Source organism: Peromyscus californicus, unplaced genomic scaffold, assembly GCF_007827085.1.
Source record: "Peromyscus californicus insignis strain IS unplaced genomic scaffold, ASM782708v3 Scaffold_3__1_contigs__length_106647218, whole genome shotgun sequence".
Lineage (NCBI taxonomy): Eukaryota > Metazoa > Chordata > Mammalia > Rodentia > Cricetidae > Peromyscus > Peromyscus californicus.
Window position 1 is genome coordinate 73583956 of NW_026294551.1, and position 21828 is coordinate 73605783.

Below are 21828 nucleotides of genomic sequence, written 5' to 3' on the forward strand. Positions count from 1 at the left end.
GGTTCTGTGACTCTGCTCAGAGGCTTCTGAGGTTTCCTGGGTCCAGCCCTCTACCCCTGGCATTTGAGGCCTTCTGTGTTGATATGCGGGATCCCTGAGACCATTCCCAGGGCCTCCCTTTAGACGGGCCAGTCTCCCCTTTCTCCTATACGCACATGTCAGTCTCGTCTCTCACACTTGACCCAGCCTGAAATAGTCTGTTCTTACACAAAGCCTGTCCCTTCTCCAGCTTCATCTCAGGAAGGCCCTCCAGGAAGCTCTTCCTGAGCATTCCAGTCAAAGGGACATGGAATGTCTCTGGAGCCTGGAACACACTGGCCAGTCACTCAATGCAGGCATGAATTCCAGGATATGGCACCAGCCATCCTGGAGAAAATGGCATCTGCTGTCCTTGTTGCATGGAACTGACAGTCATAGGGGAGACACAGACAGTAGCCAGGGGAAGGATCAAACTCACCATCACGAGGCTGACATCTGTGATGAAGGAAACACACTGGCCATTGATGTCCTAGAGAATCGACTCTAGGACTCTAAATGAGACCCCTCCTCCAAGAATGTCCAGGCTCTGACCTCTTAGCCCATAGCCTGGCTCCTGCTGGGTCTGAGCTCCTCTCTCTTTGGGTCTGGGCTTACACTGGATTCTCTTGGTCCATTTGGTGTTGTGTATCAGAATTTCCCTCCCAAATATTCAGATGTTCAAATTCCTCTTTTAAAATAGTCTGATGTTTACATATAACCTATACACATCCCCCATATCCTTTAAATTATCTCTACATGACTTATATCTAGCACAATACAATGTCTTATACATTTTTAAATAAAAAATACGTTTTATTTATTTGTGTGTGAGAGTGTGTATTATGAGTGGGTACACATGTGCCACAGCACATGCGTGGAGGTCAGAGGACAACTCCCAGGAGTCAGTTCTCTCCTTCCACCACGTGGGTCCTGGGGATTGAACTCAGGTCATCAGGCTTGGCATCAAGCACATTTACCTGCTGAGCCATCTTGCTGGCCCCATAAACAATTATTATATTGTATTATTTAGGAAACAGGGACAAGAAAATAATCTGTGTACGTTGGGTACAGACGAAAGTTTTGAATATTTTAATTCTAGGGCTGGCTTAATCCATGGTTAGGATCCTTAGAGCAGACAAGCCTCTGGCTTGGACACAGAAGGTGATCCAAGAGACTTAGGAAATTCTGGAGCTGAAGAGAGCTGGCTTGATAGGGATGGAGGAGGAAAACTAGGAGGCTGTTGTGGGGGACATGGGAAGTGGCCCAGGGGGAGCAGGAGAGGCTGCTCCACATCTCATGTGCTGAGGACCTGGTGACAAGTTTGAGTTGTGGTCTCAAAGCAACAGGAAGCTACCACTAGACCTGAAAGTATGTAGTAACATAGCTACCCTGGGAGGATATCTCTCTGACTGAGAGGGGCAGCGTGGATTGAAGGAGTCAAGACCAGATCCCAGGACATCACTTTAGTTGAAGTGGTAATGAGAAGTGGATGTATTTGGGGAGCAGAATCAATAAAACTTGGGAGACAAGAAAGAGGAATGCCTAGAATTCTAGCAAAAGTGACCAGGTGGCAGTCATGCCTAATCTTCTGACATTTTGAAATGATGTTATTGTCAAAGCAGGTTGAACATGCCTGATACAGCATGCAATCCACTGAGGGAACCTAGGCAGCAGATGGGGAGGAGGCCATGAACTCCTCTGGGGATGTTAGGTGTGAGGTGCAAGTGGGTGCCAGTGGGTGACTCGCCATGGGGTTTGGTAACTCCACGAAAGAACCTAGACAGAGCACACGTTACCAAGGACACAAGCAGGAAACAGCCTACCCTGAATTCCAAGTGTCCCTCACAGCCTCAGTTCCTTTCCTGAGATCCTCCTCCGGCCTCCCTCCAACTATCTACAACACATGCTCAGAATGTGGAAGAACGGGCAGTGGTCTGTGCATAAATTCAAGATTGAGAAGCTCTGGTCTAGTGGGGGTAACTAACCAGGATTCTGGCTGTTGTGAGTGGGTGCAACAACATCACCCATGATAGAGAACAGAAGGAGGAATGGGAACAGGTGTGTGGTGTGGCGTGGTGTGTGTGTGTGTGTGTGTGTGTGTGTGTGTGTGTGTGTGTGTGTGTAACTCTGAAAGCCTGAGAACACCCAGTAGCAGTGTCTTAGAGGAAGTAGGCACATGCAGAAGCAGGGATCTGGTAGGAGGTACAAGCGTCAATGTAGCATGTTAGAATTCCGTCACTGTGACAAAATGCCTGAGACCATCAACGCACAAAGAGAAGTTTATTATAGCATGGGCTAGCATCATTTATTAAAATATGCATGCTCTGTTGCACAAAATCATGACGAGGATAAATAATAACACATCACAAATTTCAAAATTGCTAAAGGAACAGATTTCAAGTGTTCTCAATTTAAAAAATGAGAAGCATGTGAAGTGATGGATTTCATAATTATCCTGCTTTAATCATTCCCCATTGTAAACATGTATCAAAGTGTCAGGCTGTACCCTGTAAATACTCAGTTATTATTTGATAGTTTTAAAAGTGTGCATGGCTTTGACACCAAAGACTTGGATTCTGTCACCCTGGGGGAGTCATCATTTTAAAACAGAACAGAAAGGAGGCAGAAGCTGCAGCTGTCTGCTCCTTTGAGCATGGCTGTGCTTAGTCAAGGATGCCAATAGCGCCACCTGGTGGTCCTTAGAGCAGTTACACCACCTTCCACAAGGGAGATTTCCCCTTCTTGGACCCAGAATGTCTCTTCTAACATTCCCAACACGACTGTAGAAGAGACTCTCACCTTCATTTCAATAACGGGGAAGATAAGATGCAAGCAGTTGAGGTGACACCTCTAAAAATCACAGACAAGATGCTGAAAAGAACTAAATCCCAGCTCTGTTGTCTGTGCCAATGGCTTATAAATCTGGCTGATAAATAAAACCATCCAGGCAGCCGTTGTGAAAGGGCAGTGAGGTTGTTAGGATCACTCACATGCATGTGGATTTTAACCTTCCTAAGCAAACATGTACTTACCATAGATGAAGACTGGAAGAAGCCATCCAAGACAGGGAGTGACCTGGACCAGGGGCTCTGGACAACCCTCCAGGCCTCGTTTTCTATTGTCATTATTTTCTAAACAGTGTACTACAACAATCAGTTACACAGCAAGTGCATTATATTATAAGGAGTCTAGAAATAACTTACAGTCTACAGAAGGATGTACATGACTAAATGCGCACACACACACACACACACACACACACACACACACACACACGAACTTGTATGCCATTTTATAAAAGGGCTTAAGCATTCCTGGGTTTGGGTATCTAGGGGGGTCCTGTAACCAATCCCCTGAACTCTGGAGGGATGAGTGTGTACTTTTACACACACATGAACTTACAAGCATGGACAAGAAAGAAGGGGAAACACCAGCAATATCTGGAAGCTGTAGACAAACCCTTGAGTGGCAACTGATTCAGCTGTGTGCCTTGATTTCCTGCTGCTTTCTCCAAACCTCACAGAAATGAAAGTCCAGGCAGAAAGGTCCTGGGATCCCCTAAGACAAAGGAAAGGGGATGCCAACGTTAAAGGACCCCACAGAGATGTAGGGAGTGGGGGAGTAGGGCTCTGGCAGCACCCTTGAGGTCCATCCAACCAAGGTCAGTTCTGGCATCATTCCCAGCTGCCTGGCAATGCCCAACAGTGCCAGGCTGGGAGAAAGGTGTCTACTATCTGCAGTCCTGCTCTGTCCTGTCCTGACAGTTGTCAGTCACCAGGTCCCCCCCCCCCAACATCCTGCTTCTTTCTTGCACATAAATGTGAACAGGAGGAAGAGAGCCAGCCATTGCCACTTGAGGAAAACCAGCTTCTTGAGAGAGAGAGAGAGAGAGAGAGAGAGAGAGAGAGAGAGAGAGAGAGAGAGAGAGAGAGAGAGAGTCAAAGCCATGGCCCTCACAGTCACAGGGACAGATCCAGAAGTGGGAAAATAAATGACAAGGAAAGCTAATTAGAATCCACAGAGAAATGGGAAAAGTGATGCCGACTAGTCTGTTTAGCTAAAAGATGTCTGCACCTTCAGTTTTCTCTCAGCGTTAGTTCTGAGAGCTAATCATCCCAAATAAGTCAAGCAGTTAATTTGTTCCACATTTCTTTGTGTTTGTGTTCCGTTATGTGCTGAAGGGCACGTAAGTTGACGCTGAGTTCTTTGTGTGTTTATGTGTGTGCTCATGATGCATGTGCACACGTGGAGGCCAGAAGAGGACACTGGGTGCCCTGCTCTATAACACTCTTCCTCACTCTCTTGAGACAGGGTCTCTCACTGAACTTGAAGCCAGCCTGGCAGGGAGCAGGCCCTAGCAATCCTGTCTCTCTCTCCTACAGCTCTGGGCTTACAGACATGTATTCAGTCACACCAGGCTATCTATGTGTATCCTTGGGATTCGAATTCAGGTCGCCATGCTTGCACAGCAAGTCTTCTTGCCCACTGAATCATTTCCCCAGCTCTCTGGCTTTGATTTTTGTTTGTTTTGGGTTCTGTTTGAAATTATAAATGATGCTTAGATTACATTTAACTTCCTCGGACTTCTGTTTATGGATATTTGTTCTGCTTATAGATTGTTATTTGTAAAATCAAGATGTATAATATATATTTATGATGTGGATTAAATGTAATTCGTAGATATGAAATTTAGAGCAGTTCTGGTTCCCAAGTTGTGGTGATTCTGTACCCAGAGGACTATTAGCAACATCTGAAGCTATTTCTGGATGAAAGAACTGGTAGAGATGTCACTGACATCCAGTAGGTTAGAGACAAAGGATGCTACTAAGCATTCCACAGTGAACAGGGTAGCCCCCTATGAGAAAGACTTTCCAAAGCCCAAATAGTGGGGGTGCATGACCCAGTCACTAAGCACAAGCCCTTGCTTCAACGCTTCAGTGGAAGTTCTTCCCTTTATTGTCTACATAACACAGTGAACCCCTCGAGACTATCATTCTCTTCAAATATGCATGAAGCTATTACCAAAGCCACTGAACTCAGCCATAGGGACATCTAAGTGAATTAAAAAATGTAGGAGTTATTCTGTTTCCTTACCATGACGCAATAACTGAGAAATTAATACAAAATGTAGTTTCACCCTGCTCCATCCTTATCCTCTTGCCGCCTACCCATAATTCTAATGGCAGTCAGAAATTCAAATCTCACAAATAACTTTCTTCTTCTTCTTCTTCTTCTTCTTCTTCTTCTTCTTCTTCTTCTTCTTCTTCTTCTTCCTCCCCCTCCTCCTCCTCCTCCTCCTCCTTCCTCTTCTCCTTCTTTTTGTTTTGCTTTTCAAGACAGGGTTTCTCTCTGTAGCCCTGATTTCCCTGAAACTCACTCTGTAGACCAGGCTGGCTTTGAACTCAGAGATCTGCCTGCCCCTGCCTCCTGAGTGCTGGGACAAAAGGCATGTGTCACCATGCCCAGCATAAATAATTATTTTCTAAAGAAGAAACACAAAGGAAATAATAATCCCTGAAGTAATGCCAATTAGAGTATTGGAGGTTCAAAGTTCTTGAGTACACCCAAAAGAAAACCCAGGGGGGAAAAGTCTTGTTAAGTTTTAAAAAATAAAGACAATTGAAAACAAAAGAAATGAGTTTTCTTTCACTTGTAGAAAGAAAACAAGGAAGACAATAATTACCCAGAGAGTAGGAGGGGAAATTTCATAATAATGAAATGAAACTAATGAAATACAAACCAAATGTGACCTCAATAACGGCTGCTTTAAAATTCCAACAAAAATAAAAGAGACAAGACTCGGATTCATAGTCTGACTTTAAAGGGGGAGAAAAGCTAGAAACAGAAGTAAGTAATATTGGGAAGGAGGAAGGGACCATGAGCATAGATACACAGGAGAATACACAGGGCTGGGTGTGGAGTTCTGTGGTGGAGCACTTGGTTCCCATAACAGGCCTGGGTGCCATCTACAGATCTACAGAAGATTCTGCAGATTCTGTTTAAGATAGAGTGTCGACTATACTGACCCAATTTCCAGTTGTTCTTAAAAACGCCATGAAAATTACAATAAAAGAATCAAGAGAGACCTTGATATCCTCCCTATGCTAATTCCCTCCCGAGTTCCACCCTCCTGAATGCTTAGGGGAAGTTCCTTGTCTGTGTATCCTGCATATTGGGCGTTAACAGCTTAGATGCAAGATTATAAAACATCGGTAGTGAACCTCTGCCCTCCGGGGTTCTCCCATTGTGCTGTAAGCCTGTATTTAAGACCTCTTCCCTCCTTCAATAAACAGCATTTGGCATTAAATAAAAAAAAAAAAAGAATCAAGAGAGGAGAACAACCCTCCCCACCCCCAAATAGGGAGTATGGAAGGGGGAAAACAAAAATTTAAAGGATAAAAGGCAGACACGTGAGTCATAATTGACTTAGACTCCAGATCATATAAACAAAGCTGAAAAATCAGATTAAAACTTCAATATATTGGGTCCAGGGTGATGTCTCAGTGGAAAAGCATGAGGAGCTGAGTTTGAATCCACTTTGGGGGACAGAGACATGACATAGGGATCACTGGGGCTTGTTGGCTACCACCCTAGCTCCAGGTACCGTGACAGACCTGTCTCAATGGATTAAGGCTGAGAGTGAGAGAGAGGACATCTGACATCCTCTTTTGACCTCTGTACTCAAACACCATGCAGAACAACACACACACACACACACACACACACACACACACACACACACACACCCTTCAACATCTGCTGTACTACAGCCAGGACTATATACAATCCACCTGCATCAGCCGAGTGGTGAAATCACTCACCATGCCAACTCTGGTTCTCTGGGGAGTGAGTGAAGTCCTGAGTGAATGTGTAGTGTTTGGCACGCCACATCAAGGACCCCAGTGCCTCAGACCCACGAGATTGGCAAAGCCTTCCCTGGGTGAGGTTAGAGAGACAGCAAAGCCTTCCTCTGGTCCGAGTGTGAATGTTGACAGTGTGTGTAGAAAATGTCCAGTGCAGCTTTTTCTTCCAGATGTTGATGGGCTGAAGACTTCTCCACTGCAGAGACTGCTCCTTGTTCAGTTGTATGTAATAACCCTGCCTCCTTGTTTTTCTGTGTATAACCCTGCTCCTTGCTCAAATGCCTCCCTGCTTTTCTGTATGTATAACTCTGCCTCCTTGCTTAGCTGTCTACAGTACCCCTCCTCCCTGTTCACTGTATATAATAGACGCACTGAACTTCTGTCCTGTTGTGGCTCCTCCATCAGCACAGCCCACCTGACCCCAGTTTTTCTATACCTGTGTCTGTGTGTCCGTAGCGTTTCTTCATTCCCTCATCATTCCTAGTCAGGGTCCCAGGACCAAGCCGTGTAAGGACATAGCGCTGTTCCACAGCCAGAGCCCTAGCCATGGCACTATTGGAGGCCACCATCTTCAGCAGCAATGGTAGATAGACCTCAGGTGGTGACATCAGCAGAGCCCTGTGTCTTCTACTCTCCCCACAGTGGCACAAAGAGACTGCGCAGTCTTCCTTTCTTCCCCCAAAGGCCACCTAGAAAAAACCCCAAGGAGATGGGAGCCTTTTGCTGTCACAGATGATAAGAGCGGGAACAGAATGGGGTGGGGGTAAGGAGGTGGCATGGCAACATCAGAAAAACAAAATCGACCAGGATGGTACTGCAAGAGCTCATAAACCAAGCTCTCATCAGAGCTAAAGCTCGAAAAGGAAGACAGGGGGACATGCTAACCTGGGTGACTGAAATACGAGATTTAAAGAGGATTAAAGGTTCTCTCAGCCAATAAGCAAAATATGAAGGGTGCAGCAGAGAATCACTCATCAGACCCAGAACCAGGAAAGCCACAATTTGCATTAGAGATGACAACCGAGGCCAGTACTGACATGAATCAGATGGTGGGATGATATGACAAGGAATTTAAAGTACCCGTCACAAAAGGACATCAATGGTTACTTATAAATTCTATTGAAACATTAAAAGAAGAAGAAGAAGAAAAGAAAAATCTCAGCAAAGGAAAAGAAGCTCTAAAATAAAAAAAGGAAATTATAGAACTGGAAAATGCAAGAATCACAATTTCAAATCTTACAGGACAGACTTAGTCACATGGAGATGACAAATACTATGCACTATGCTTACCTGATTTCAGTTGTTCTCAGAATCCCATAGGGATGACGGAGGGATCTTTAAACTTGAAGACAGACTGAAGGAAGTTACTCAGTCTGAATAACAGGGAAAAAAAAAAAAAACAGACTGAAAAAGAAAAATAAGCTGAGACCTGAGGTATGATGTCAACTCTCCCCTGTCTGTGATTTCCCTGTCCATGGATGGTTTCAGTTATCCGGGGTCAAGGGCAGTGGGAAAGCATTTGGGAGAAAACGTCTTAAAAAAACAGTTCATAACTTTTGAACTGCATGCCATTCTAAGTGGCACGATGACAGTGCATGCCGCCCTGGTCCAGACCATCCAGGATAGGAAGCATCCCCTTTCCATATCCTACCTGTCTATTAGTCACTTAGCAGACATCTTGGTTATCAGATGAACTGTTGTGGTATTGCAGTTCAGGCAACCCTCACATTAATTAATAATGGCTCCAATGTATAAACTTGTATTATATGACATTGTTACAATTGTCCAATTTTGTTGTTTGTTCTTTTATTTACCTCATTGTGCCTAATTAACAATTTGATTTATCTATAAATTAAGCTTTACCACAGGAATGCATGTGTAGGAGGGAAAACAGTACCTAAATTGTAGTTTTAAGCATCTCTGCTGTAAGTCTTGAAACATAACTCTGAGGATAAGGAGAAACTGTATAGAAAAGAATTTATACCATAAGAATTCTGGAAGGTGAGGACAAGACTTTGGGACCACAAGTCCTCACTGAATGATTGAATATTTCCTTGGTGAAAGATGTAAGTCTACAGACCCAAGAATAAGAGTAACTCTCAAATAGAACTCCTAAGAAATCCATAAGACACAAAGTTCTCAAATCAAAAACAACTTAAAAATCTTTAAAGCAGCCAGGCGGTGGGTGGCACATGCCTTTTTTTTGGTTTTGGTTTTTTTTTTTTTCCTGAGACAGGGTCTCTCTGTGTAGCTTTGGTGCCTGTCCTGGTGCCTGTGTAGACCAGGCTAGCCTCAAACTCACAGAGATCTGCCTGCCTATGCCTCCCGAGTGCTGGGATTAAAGGCGTGCGCCAACACCACCCAGCCTGTTTTTGATTTTTTGAGACAGGGCTTCTCTGTGTAGTTTTGGTGCCTGTCCTGGATCTCGCTCTGTAGACCAGGCTGGCCTCAAACTCAGAGATCCGCCTAGCTCTGCCTCCCAGTGCTGGGATTGATTTAATTTGGTGGTGGTGGTGCACGCCCTTAATCCCAGCATTTAGGAGGCAGAGGCAGGCGGATCTCTGTGAGTTCAAGGTCAGCCTGGTCTACAAAGAGAGTTCCAGGACACAGGGCACAGAGAAACCCTGTCTTGAAAAACAAACAAACAAACAAACAAACATCTTTAAAGCAGCTGAAGAGAAAGGGGGCAATTACCTACCAAAGAACAATTAGATACTGGCAGGATTCTCATCCGAAATGATAGGTAGGAGGAAGTGGTACCCTTCAAGTTCCTAGAAGACCCAAGACCCCCAGACCGTATAGCAGGTCAGATTGTTGTTAGGGAATTAAAGGGACGAGGACACCCAAGTAAAGGAAAATGGAGGAAATGTGCTGCTGGCATGCTGGGGCACAGAGGTCCTTGTGCCCACAGAGCTCTTGTGAACTAGGGATGTTAAACATACAGGGGCCTCTCTTCAGTGGAGGAGATAAAATACCTGTTTTCCCACCCAGAAGGCTGGGAGTGGATATTGTTAATGACCTAGTGACCTTTTGATTATCTGTGGAGGCAGACCTCACCCATCTTTTCCTTTGGAGGCAGCCCTCACCCAAATCCCCCAGAATGATTATCTTGTTCTCTTCCCTCCCTGGACTGTTACCTATCCTTACGGGAGATGTCACATGTACTTTATGGCCTTCTGACCTCTATCCTATCTCAGTCAGAGACCACACTAGATTCTAGGCCCTTTGGCTATAGAACCCATCTTCAGGGTTACATGTACTTTGTAAAGGAGTTTACAAGTTGTCACACCTTAAGCTATGTTGTGCACCTGGAATTGGAATGACTGTTACCAGGAAACCTAGAATGGGAATGACTGTTGCCTGGAAACTTTTTCCTAAACTGTACTGTTTTAAATACGCTGACAATGAACCACCCGGCATTAGATCCCTGGAGTCTGATCCAGGTTGACAGAGTCAGTCTGAACCATGTTTTCATTCTCATTTCTTCACAAGTTCGCTCCCCTGGCTGGACACCTGCAGGACCCCCTCACCGGCAGACCTTTAGAGAAGGGCTAAAGGAAGCTCTCCGGAACGGAGGAAAACAGCAGCTGGACCTTCGAAAGGGAAGCCACAATGAGGTGGGTGTAGACGCTTCACTTCATGAGTTCTCTTAATCACATTTTATGGTTAAAGTGGGATGATCAACCATGGTGCTCGATGTATATGGAGCAACTCCTGGAGGAGATTACACATTTGAAGTGGCAGGGGTTTGGAGGTAGTGTGGCTCACTGGTAGGATGTGTGACTAGTACCCACAAAGCCTTGGATTCCATTCCCAGCACCATGAGGAGTGGGAGCGGGTGGGACAGGTCCAAGGATACAAAGGGCAAAATGACACCAGTAGATTGTGATAAGTTATTTATGGCTATGACAATGCCCAGAACAAGAAAACTACAATGTGGTACAACCGCAACAACTTTATAAATGCATCATCACGAAGGACAAAGCAGCCGGTAGAAAGGCAAGAAAAAAGCAAAACAAAAGGAAAAATAACAGCAGTCAGGCACACAGCAAACAGGGCCATATGCAAAAAAGAGACACATATAAATAGCAGACTTAGCCCCAGCATCTCTGCAGTTGTGCTCAATGTGAGTAGTTCAGGGGCTGGAGAGAGGCATAACTGTATTTAACGAGGCAATTCCACGTAATTTATCTGGTAATCAAGAGAGGTTTGTTTCTGGGATAACTTACAGCCAATAGGGGTTAGTTACAGGATCTGGAGAGATGAGGTACCATCCAGCGGAGAACTCTGGCTTGGTCTCCCATCCAGCTTCCAGGACCACACGGTATCCAGAAGTGGCAAGCATGTAAGGGGCTCCCTCTCAGCCATGCCCCAGGGGCAGGCCATAGACATGCACACACACACACACACACACACACACACTTTAGAAAAATTAAATAAATCTTGAAAAGAGAGAGAAAGAACGGGATAGTGGATGAAAATAATATGACCCAACTTCGTGTTACCTATAAGACACACACATAAAATGGTTACAGTTTGAATATCTGTCCCCACAGGCTCCTATAGTTGGGGTTGGTAGGCTTGGGGAATAACTGGCCCTAAGGGCTCTGGTCTAAGCAATGGGCTTATCATGGATTCTCAATGTGACAGCATTGTTGGGAGGTACTAAACAGCAGGTGGTGGGGTCCAGTTAGAAGAAGTAGGTTACTGGAAAGATGTATCTTGGTCCCTTACTCTTCTTTCTCTCTTCTTAGGCACCATTAGGTGGATGGAGTCCTCTTCCACGTGCTCATGGTCTGCCTCATCCCAGGCCCCAATTGATGGGGCCAGTAGCCATGTATTGAAACCTTGGAAACCATGAACCACTGTAAGTTACCTCAAGTATCTTCGTCACAGCAACAAAAAACTGGCATGGTCAAGAAAGTAAACAGAAGGAAAAAGATAAAGGAATCCTGAGCTGAGTTGGAGTGCTTTGCCAAATATAAGATCTGTTCCTCCAAACAGAAGAGGGAATACTTCACTGATTTTTATGGACCAGTTTTACTCTCATACCAAGACAGCACAGAAAAAGAAAACCACAAATCTCTATCTCTCCTAAACTTATGCAAGTACACCCATGAAAACATTGGCAGATCAAATCTAAGAATGTACAAAAGGAATGACATGCCCCGACTAACTGGGCTTCATCCCAGTTACACAAGATGTTTCAGTATTTGAAAATCAACAAGAAAAGTCATATGATTGTATCAACTTAAGCAGAAAAGGCATTTGGCTGGAGACATCGTGTATTTGTGATAAAACATTCATGATAAAAAACTTGTGTCTGTGGGCTGGGGATGTAGCTCAGTTGGTTAAGTGCACGCTTAGTTTATTAGTCAGGACTCTGTAAAGGAACTGGATGAATGAATGAATGAATGAGTATATTAAAGATTTATTTAATTTTATGTGTATGAGTGTTTTGCTTGCATGTACATCTGTGTACCATGTGTGTGCCTGGTGCCTAAGGAAGTCAGAAGAGGGAGTTGGATCCTCTGGCACTGGAGTTAGGGACAGTTATGAGTACATATGGATGCTGGGAATTAAACCTGGATCCTCTGCAAAAATAAGTACTCTTAACTGCTGAGCCATCTTTTCAGCCCCAAATATCGCCCCCCTCTCTCTCCTTCCCTCCCTTTCTCCCCTCCACCTTTTCTCTCTATATACATACATACATACATGGATTTATTAGAGTGGCTAACAAGCCATGGTTTAGCCCATCCAACAACAGTGATCTCTTGACAGAAAGGCCAGGAATCTGGTAGTGGGTCAGTCCACAAGGTTGGATATCTCAGCTGGTCTTTCAGTCTTCATTGGAATCCTGAAGTAGGTTCTATGACCAGCGAAGGAATGCCTCAGCATCAGGTTAGATGAACTTGCCAGAGAAAGTGAGGGCAAGCAGGCAAAAAACAAAACTCCATTCTTTCATGCTCTTTATATAAGCTGCCCCAAGAAGGTGTAGCCAAGATTTAAGGTGTATCCTCCTACTTCAAACATCCAGATTTAGGGTGAGCCCACCTCACATGATTCAATCAAGAAAACCACTCACAGGCATGCCCAGCTACTTGGGCTTTAGTTGACAACCAAGATTAGCTATCACACTTAGCAAGCCTAAAGTTCTGAGTTTGATATGTGGGACCACATAAACCAGTGGTGCTGCATGCCTGTGAGCTGAGCACCCAGGAGGAATCAGGAGGATCAGGAGCTCAAGGCCCCAGCCTGTGAGACTGCTCAATTGGTAAAGATACCTGCAGCTAAATCTGATGATCTGAGTTCAGTCCCTGGGTCCCGGAGGAGGGAGGAAGAGAAGCAACTCCCTCAGGCTGTCCTCTGACCTCCACATATGTGCCACCCCCCCCACACCCGCAGTATAAGTAAAAATGTGGTTAAAATTAATAATAAAAAAGAAGAGGGCCAGAGGGATGGTTCAGTGGTTAAGACAATGTATTGCTCTTCTAGATGACCCAAGTTCAATTCCCAGTATGCAGGCACAAGCATTCATACATACAAACCTCTCTCCTCTCTCTCAAGAACATGGTTTAGAATAAGATAAGCCAGGTGTGGTGATGCATTCCTTTAATCCCAGCCTACATCCCTGTTCCAGGCCAGGCAAGGCTATATAATGATAAGCTGTTTAAAACAAGATAATAATAAAGAAGTTCAAGGCAATCTTTGGCTACATAGCAAGTCCACAGCCAGTCTGGGATACCGGAGACTCTGACTTAAAAAAAAAAAAGAGGGGCAGGTTGAGGGAGTTTCATTGAGTGAAGAACTTATCTCAAAAACACAAGGATTGCCGAGCAGTGGTGGCGCATGCCTTTAATCCCAGCACTCGGGAGGTAGAGCCAGATGGATCTCTGTGAGTTCGAGGCCAACCTGGTTTACAGAGAAAGATCCAAGACAGGCTTCAAAAAAAAAAAAAAAAAAAAAAAAGCTACACAGAGAAACCCTGTCTCAAAAAAAAATTTAAAAAATTTAAAAAAGCACAAGGATCTGAGTTTGAATCTCCAGAAACTATATAAAAACTCGATGCAGTAATGTGTTTCCCTAATGCAAGATGGGAGAAGATTAGAGAATCCCCATGGTGCTCATGGCCAGCTAGTCCTGCAGACACACTGAAGAACAACAAAGATACCCACCCTGTCTCATACAAGGAGGAAGGCGAGAATCAATACTAGAGGTGCCCTCTGACCTCAGGAACATGCTATGGCAATCTCATGCCCACATTCACACACACACACAAACACATTCCTCACACACCATTACATATACACATACAAAAATAATAATAATACGAATAAAAAACTCTGTTTGGTAATAGCGATCATATATGAACCCAGGTCATCTGGAAGAACAGTAAGTGCTCTTAACCACTGAGCCATCTCTCCAGCCCTCAGTTGTACATTGAAATCATATAATCAATAGTAAGATCTTCTGATGAGTCTAATGTCTGTTGTCTCACAGTAGTACATGAGTTAAAGCAGTATTTCAAGACCTCCCCAACATACTCTGCAATGGGATGGAAATGTTTTACATCTGGAGAGAGGAGGTGGGTTTGCAATATTGCAAGTACACTAAATGCCACTGAATTATACATCTTTTTTTTCCGAGACAAGGTCTCTCTGTGTAGCTTTGGTGCCTGTCCTGGATCTTGCTCTGTAGACCAGGCTGGCCTCGAACTCACAGAAATCTGCCTGGCTCTGCCTCCCGAGTGCTGGGATTAAAGGCGTGCGCCACCGCTGCCTGGCGAATTATACATTCTAAAGTGGTTAGCTTTTACACAATAAGAATCTTACCTTAGTAAAGAAATCAATTAATTAATTGGAGAGAAAAATGAGCTTCCCAACGACGGGCTAGAAAATGAAAATCCCTGGTTTGAATTTCCACCAGTGACAGAGGTGCTTCTCCCCTTCCTGGGGCTTGCTACCTGGTCTTAGTTTCTGTCACGGCTGAGATAATACTCACAGTTCCAGGTCACAGCCCATCATGGCAGGGAAGTCACAACAGCGGGAGCTTGAGACAGCTGGTCACATTGAACCCACAGTAAGAAGCAGAGAGCAACGGATGAATGCATACTGCTCCCTAGTCTGCTTTTCCATTCCTAGAGTCCAGAATCCCAGTCAGGGGATGGTGCTACCCACAGTGGTCAGGTCTTCCCACCTCAATTAACTTAATTAGGGTAATCTATTGGCCTGCCTAGGTGCCCATCTCTAGAGTGATTTTAAGTTTGGTCAAGTTGACAATTAACACCAACATCACACTGTTCTAGTCTATTTTTCTTTTGCCAATATCATAATACCATAGACTCAGTAAGTTATAAAGGGGGAAACGTTAATTTCAGCTCATGCTTCAGATCAATATTGAAGGGCCACATCTGGTAATTGCCTTCTTGATGCCAGACATCTTGGGTATTAGAGTTTGGAACTGGTACATTCACCCAAAGCCCACATATTAAAAGGCTTGGCCACCAACCTATGGTGCTGTTGGGAGGTGGGAAAACCTTTAGGACAGTGTGGTTTCCAACATGTGGTCGAGACCCCTCTGCGGGGGTCAAGCAACCTTACAGGGGTCACATATCAGATATCCTGCATATCAGATATTTACATTATGATTCACAACAGTAGCAAAACTGTAGTTATGAAGTAGCAACAGAATAATTTTATGGCCGGGCGGTGGTGGTGCATGCCTTTAATCCCAGCACTCGGGAGGCAGAGGCAGGTAGATCTCTGTTTGAGGCCAGCCTGGGCTATCGAGTAAGTTCCAGGAAAGGCGCAAAGCTACACAGAGAAACCCTGTCTTGAAAAACAAAAAAAAATGAAATAAAATAAAATTATTTTATGGTTGGGGGTCACCACAACATGAGGAACTGTATGTATTTAAGGGTCACAGCATTAGGAATGTACACCACTTTAGGAGGTAGGTGTGGTGATATTGTGTTCCCCAATATATTGTGCACCCTAATAAACTTATCTGGGGTCAGACAACAGAACAGCCACTAGATATAGAAGCCAGAAAATGGTGGCACACACCTTTAATCCTAGCATTCAGAAGGCAGAGATCCATCTGGATCTCTGTGAATTCAAAGCCATACTGGAAACAGCCAGGTGTGGTGACACACGCCTTTAATCCCAGGAAGTGACAGCAGGAGTCAGCAAGGTATATAAGGCGTGAAAACCTGGGACTAGAGTCATTAAGCTTTTAGGCTTCTGAGCAGCAGTTCAGCTGAGATAATTTGGGTGAGGACTCAGAAGCTTTCAGTCTGAATCGAGGAAACATGATCAGCCGTAAATTTGGAAGAGGCCGTAAAATTGAAAGAGGTAAGTTTAGCTGTGGCCTGTTTTGTTTCTCTGATTTTTCAGTGTTCACCCCAATACCTGGCTCCAGGTTTGTTTTTATTAATAAGATCTTCTAATATTCGTGCTACAGGTAGGGCCTAGTGGGAGGAAGTTAGGTTATTGGAGGCATGCCCTTGAGAAAGATATTGTAACCCCTGTGTCTTCCTGTCTCTCTTTCTACTTTCCACCCCAGGAGCTAAGTAGCTCTCTCTACTGTACACTCCCACCACCAAGGACCCTTTGCCTTGCCTCTGTCACAAAGGCAATAGGGGGAGCAACCGTGGGCTGATGCCTCTAATAAACCTTCCTTTTATTCTTCTCCACGCCTCCCCTCCCCCCCCCCCCCCCAGACAGGGTTTCTCTGTAGCTTTGCACCTTTCCTGGAACTCACTCTGTAGCCCAGGCGGGCCTCTGCCTCCCGAGTGCTGACATTAAAGGCATGTGCCATCACCTCCCGGCAAACCTTATAATATGGTCTGCATAGTGAGTTCCAGGCCATCTAGGGCTGCTTAGTGAGTCCCTGTCTCCAAATAAATACATAGAAGTGAAAAAGTATTCCTCAATAGAGACCTGCCATTTAATAGATTCCAGATCCAGTCAAGTTGACAAGCAAAACTCATCATCAGGGCCAGGCGGTGGTGGTGCACACCTTTAATCCCAGCGCTCAGGAGGCAGAGGCATGTGAATCTCTGTGAGTTGGAGGCCAGCCTGGTCTATAGAGCGAGATCCAGGACAGGCACCAAAGCGGCACTTGGTGGTGGGAGTATACAGTGGAGAGTATCGATGACTAATCACTTGTGGGTGTTGGCATCTTACATTTGAGCTGGGAGGAATCTCCAAGGCATTTCCAACATTGCCCAAACTGAACTCCAACCTGGCCCTACACGTTGAAGCTGATACCAAACCACCTTCCAGTTGCTGGGGCCAAATCTCTGAAAGTCATACCTGATTGCTCTCTGCCTCTCACCCCACACCTCAAATCATCAGAAAATCCTGGGAGAGGTACAGTCCTACCCACTGAACCAGCTTCCTACCCTGTGCCCTCTGGATGTACTCACCTAAAATTTACAGGTTCGCTCACTTGTAATGGTCTCTGGTAGTGAAACAAAAACATACTGGGCATATTATTTGGAATGTGATTGATATACTTTTAAAACTTGTCTTGTTTCAAGATACTCTCAGCACATGTGTTAAACGTTAGAGCATGAAACCTTTAGGAATTAGGATACCTCAGTTTGACTTCTCATCTTGGGAGTATTTTTATCTGGTGATTAAGCTTGAGGTTGACCAACAATTAATCTAAATGCTCAGCTTTTAGGGGTGTGGTTGAAGTTGGAACCAGGTTGAGACACACTTTCTTCTTTATGCTTCTCTGGTTTTTTTGTTTTGTTTTGTTTTGTTTTTGTTTTTCAAGACAGGGTTTCTCTGTGTAGTCCTGGCTGTTCTAGAACTCACTCTGTAGACCAGGCTGGCCCTGAACTCGCTGAGATCCGCCTGCTTCTGCCTCTGGAGTGCTGGGATTAAAGGTGTGCGTCAACACCAACTGGCTCTTTTCTGTTTTTTAAGGTTTTTTTTTTCCCCTCAAATTCATGATTAACAATTTTTTTTTTTTTTTTTTTTTTTGGTTTTCGAGATGGGGTTTCTCAGTAGTTTTGGTGCCTGTCCTGGATCTTGCTCTGTAGACCAGGCTGGCCTTGAACTCACAGAGATCCGCCTGCCTCTGCCTCCCGAGTGCTGGGATTAAAGGCGTGCGCCACCACCGCCAGGCCCAGTTGATTTTCTAAGGTGAATCTTCAGGGAGCATGTTGAGCTCAGAATGGAAGCCCTGTTTCCTAGTTTATAAGGTTTCCAGGTATCTTCTCCCAATTCCACCTATGAGGAATGGAGCCAGGATAAATCAGGCATGCAGAGAAGTGGCTAGCAGGGGGTGTCTATGTATAGGAGATCTGACAAAGAATAAACCTTACGTTTCTGTGTCTTTCTGCCTTCTAGCTCTTGTTTCTCTCTTTCCCAACATCATCTCATCTCCATCTTTCCCCTCTCCCTATTCTCTCCATTTGTTCCTTATATCCTTTAGGTGAGGTTGAATCCAGCTCAACTACATGGGCTGGGGTGTAATTGGAATGTAACTCCCCCCCTCCCCCAGACAGGGTTTCTCTGTAGCTTTGCGCCTTTACTGGATATCGCTCTGTAGACTAGGCTGGCCTCGAACTCACAAAGATCTGCCTGGCTCTGCCTCCCAAGTGCTGGGATTAAAGGCGTGCGCCACCACCGCCCGGCTGGAATGTGACTTCTTTGTGGCCAGGGCACTACATTCTCCTGAACGTGGTATTTGGTTCAGGAATGGAAATGAAAGCCAGTCCAGGACAGGCTCTCATTTTCTTGCTGGTTTTAAACCCTATAGAAGATGGTATTTACTTTGGTTCAATATGGCCTCCAGTAATCTGGTTACCATAGAAGTGAGGAGAGCTTAGAAAGTTGTTAGTCCTCAGATCAAGCTGAAAGGATGAATGGCGCTAGTGGTGGGGCTGGTTACCAGCGGAAAAGTCATGAGCCTCGGCCAGGACTACCAGAGTTACAGAGAGCTTTATTAGGAGGGAAAGGGGGAAGAGAGAGGGGAGCCAGGACTGGGGGGAGGGAGCAGAGCAGAGAGCAAAGAGAGAGGGTGGGGGTCTGCGTCCGGCTTTTTAAGGTGCAGATTGTGACCATGCCAATGGGTACATAGGCAGACATGGTGCTGGAGAAGCAGCTGAGAGTTCTACAACTTGCACAGGCAACAGGAAGTAGTCTGAGACACTGAGGGGTATCTTGAGCATATGTGAGATCTCAAAGCCTACTTCCACAGTGACATACTTCCTCTAACAAGGCCCCACCTACTCCAACAAAGCCATGCTTCCTAATAGTGCCATTTCCTATGAGCTTATGGGGGCCAACTACATTCAAACTACCACACCAACTACTTCCTTTTCTTTCTTCCTTCCTTCCTTTCTTTTCCTTAAAGCTGTTTGAACTGATTTTGAATCAAATGAAGTCTAATACACTAGAGACAATAAATAATATGAGGAAGATCTATAGAGACCTGTAACTTTATAATATCAGATTCTAACTGAAGAAACTGTGGCCCTGAGCCAAGAAAAATGGAGGTGGAGGGCAAGGATATAAAAAATCCTTAGTATTACACAAGGAAAAAGAACTCAGGTTGTCAGTGATTGTCTTTGGATACCAAGGCTCCAGCTTTACAGAGGACATATCAGACTTTCAGGGTTGAATAGCTAACAAGGGTCCGTATTTCAGGATCATCAGTGTCTAGTATGGCTTGGCTTTCCCTGTATTTAACCCACTTGAGGAACCATGGATCTTCCATTTTTTTTTTTTTTTTTTGTTTTTTCAAGACAGGGTTTCTCTGTGTAGCTTTGCACCTTTCCTGGAACTTGCTTTGGAGACCAGGCTGGCCTCGAACTCACAGAGATCCGCCTGCCTCTGCCTCCCGAGTGCTGGGATTAAAGGCGTGCGCCACCACCGTCCGGCGGATCTTCCAGTTTTAAGTATTCTGGTTCCTCAGCATTTGGATTGTAAGGATTGGCTTCATTGGGCAGTCTTCACTGCATTTTTTGTCATTGTAATCAGTTTGAACAATATCATGCATTTCTGGGGACCTCAGTATTTGCAGGCTAATCTACCTCAATGGTGCTGAAGAAGTCCACCACTCTTGGTGTGCGCACAGCTGTTCTTTTGCTCATGTTCTCTTTTAAATGCACACTGGGCTCGTGATTGATTGGTGGATGGAATACAGAGGAAGAGACATACTTTAGACAACCTGAGTGCTTCTCCTTCCTTCCTCTTAGAGCCCTGAGTTGCCCTGTTAGTGACTTAGGATGACCTCAGATGGAAGAGATCACCCACAAAGACATAAGAAATACTCCCAGGAGTACTTTATTAGGGGACACAGGGGTGCCAGATATTCAACATCCATCCACTGGCATGAAAGATCACAATTGAGACCAGTGGAACTGTCCAGCAAAGCATCTGATTCATGAACTATAATAGAATTATTGCTTAATGAAGCTAAGGTTTTTGTTACACAACTAGACTTCTCCTCTGGAGGCATACAGTCACTCTCAAACAGGCAGTTCCCCTGGAGCAAATGAATTACAAAAAGGAACCCTCCTTCTCCAGGCTGGAACACAGGTTGCTAGGGTACAGAGCTGGAATGGGAATGGCCCAGCAGGAGGAGTGGCCCCCCAGCCTGATGCCCTTTGTATAAAATAGGCACTGAACCATTTGAGTAGGTCAGGGCTTGGAGGGTATGGAGGAATATCTTCAGGTAGCTAGTCGGCACCTGTCCTTACTCATTCCTCATGTATGATGGGCTCTTGAATTGCGTTCACTTTGTCTAGTGTCCCATGGCACTAGAGACCGGAGCTGCTATCCTGGCAAATGGCAGGTCATGATCATCTCCAGGCAATGCTGGAGCCAAGCAAACACAAACTGCCTTGAACAGAACATCTGGTTCTTGGAAGGGCTTTTGTCCCTCAGTGCTTTGCTCTCCCAGCTCTCTCTCTGCCTCAGGCAACAGCCACCCATTTCCCACATCCTGGAGTTCCAGACAGACTTCCTTGAGGGACATGCATTTATTTCTTCCTTGTTAGTTCCTGGAAACCATTTCACATTCATATCTTTTGGGTTGATTTGCCACGAGGTAGGGATAGAAAAGCTATTTTCCTTCACACCATACCCTGTATCGCCAGTGTATTTTGTCTGTCGGATGTTACTCTTGCCCACACACAACCACGCTGACTCAAGACAAGGTGGAGTCGGATTAATCCTTGAGCCCAAACTACCAGTCAACTATTCTCTGACGTAAACATCATTAATCAGTCCATTTCTTTCCCGGCTTACCTGCAACCACAGTTTGCCCAGAACAGATAGACTGTGTTGGTCTTTGAATGCGGCTATGGTTCGTTACTTACACTAGGAGTTCATCCAAAACTGTCTACTGATGAATTTTTTTTTTCTGCATAGTGAGGGTAGGAACAATTCGTCGACTATTGAAGATTGAACGTTTTGTCTCTCAAGATACGGGCTAGGTCAAAAGTCTGAGAGCTTATCTGTGCTTCCAAGAGATTGACAGGCCAAGGAAAAGAAAAGTGAATGGAGAGGAGGGGGGGAAAAAAAAAAAACCAAGGGAAAAGTGGGGATAAAAGTGAACGAGAAAGAAAGAGAGAGCAGCTGAGAGGAGGAGGAGGAGGAGGAGGAGGAGGAGGAGGAGGAGGAGGAGGAGGAGGAGGAGGAGGAGGAGGAGGAGGAGGAGGAGGAGGAGGAGGAGGAGGAGGAGGAGGAGGAGGAGGAGACAGGAGGCGTGGAGAGGGCTAGGCGCAGAGAGAGCGGGAAGAGAGGCAGGGAGGGCGGGCAGGAGCGCGCCGGGCCGGCTCACTGCTCCGCGACGCGGGGGTCAGGAGCCCGGGCTTCAGCGGCGGCCTGCGAAGACCCACCCCCCGCCTGACGCGGAATGGTCGCGCCCAGCAGTGTCAGCCAATGGGAAGGCAGGATGTTGGCGAGGCGGCGGTGAGCGGGGC

At 45.3% G+C, this 21828-nt stretch overlaps 1 long non-coding RNA gene across 1 annotated transcript; it reads right to left on the reverse strand.

The window, feature by feature from the left end:
- Nucleotides 1-2332: 2332 nt before the first annotated feature.
- Nucleotides 2333-21493, reverse strand: LOC128122698 (uncharacterized). Its single transcript, XR_008222469.1, has 3 exons — nt 21152-21493; nt 8172-8254; nt 2333-7570 (listed from the first exon to the last, which is right to left on the reverse strand). It is a non-coding gene; the product is annotated as an uncharacterized LOC128122698 (long non-coding RNA).
- Nucleotides 21494-21828: the final 335 nt, after the last annotated feature.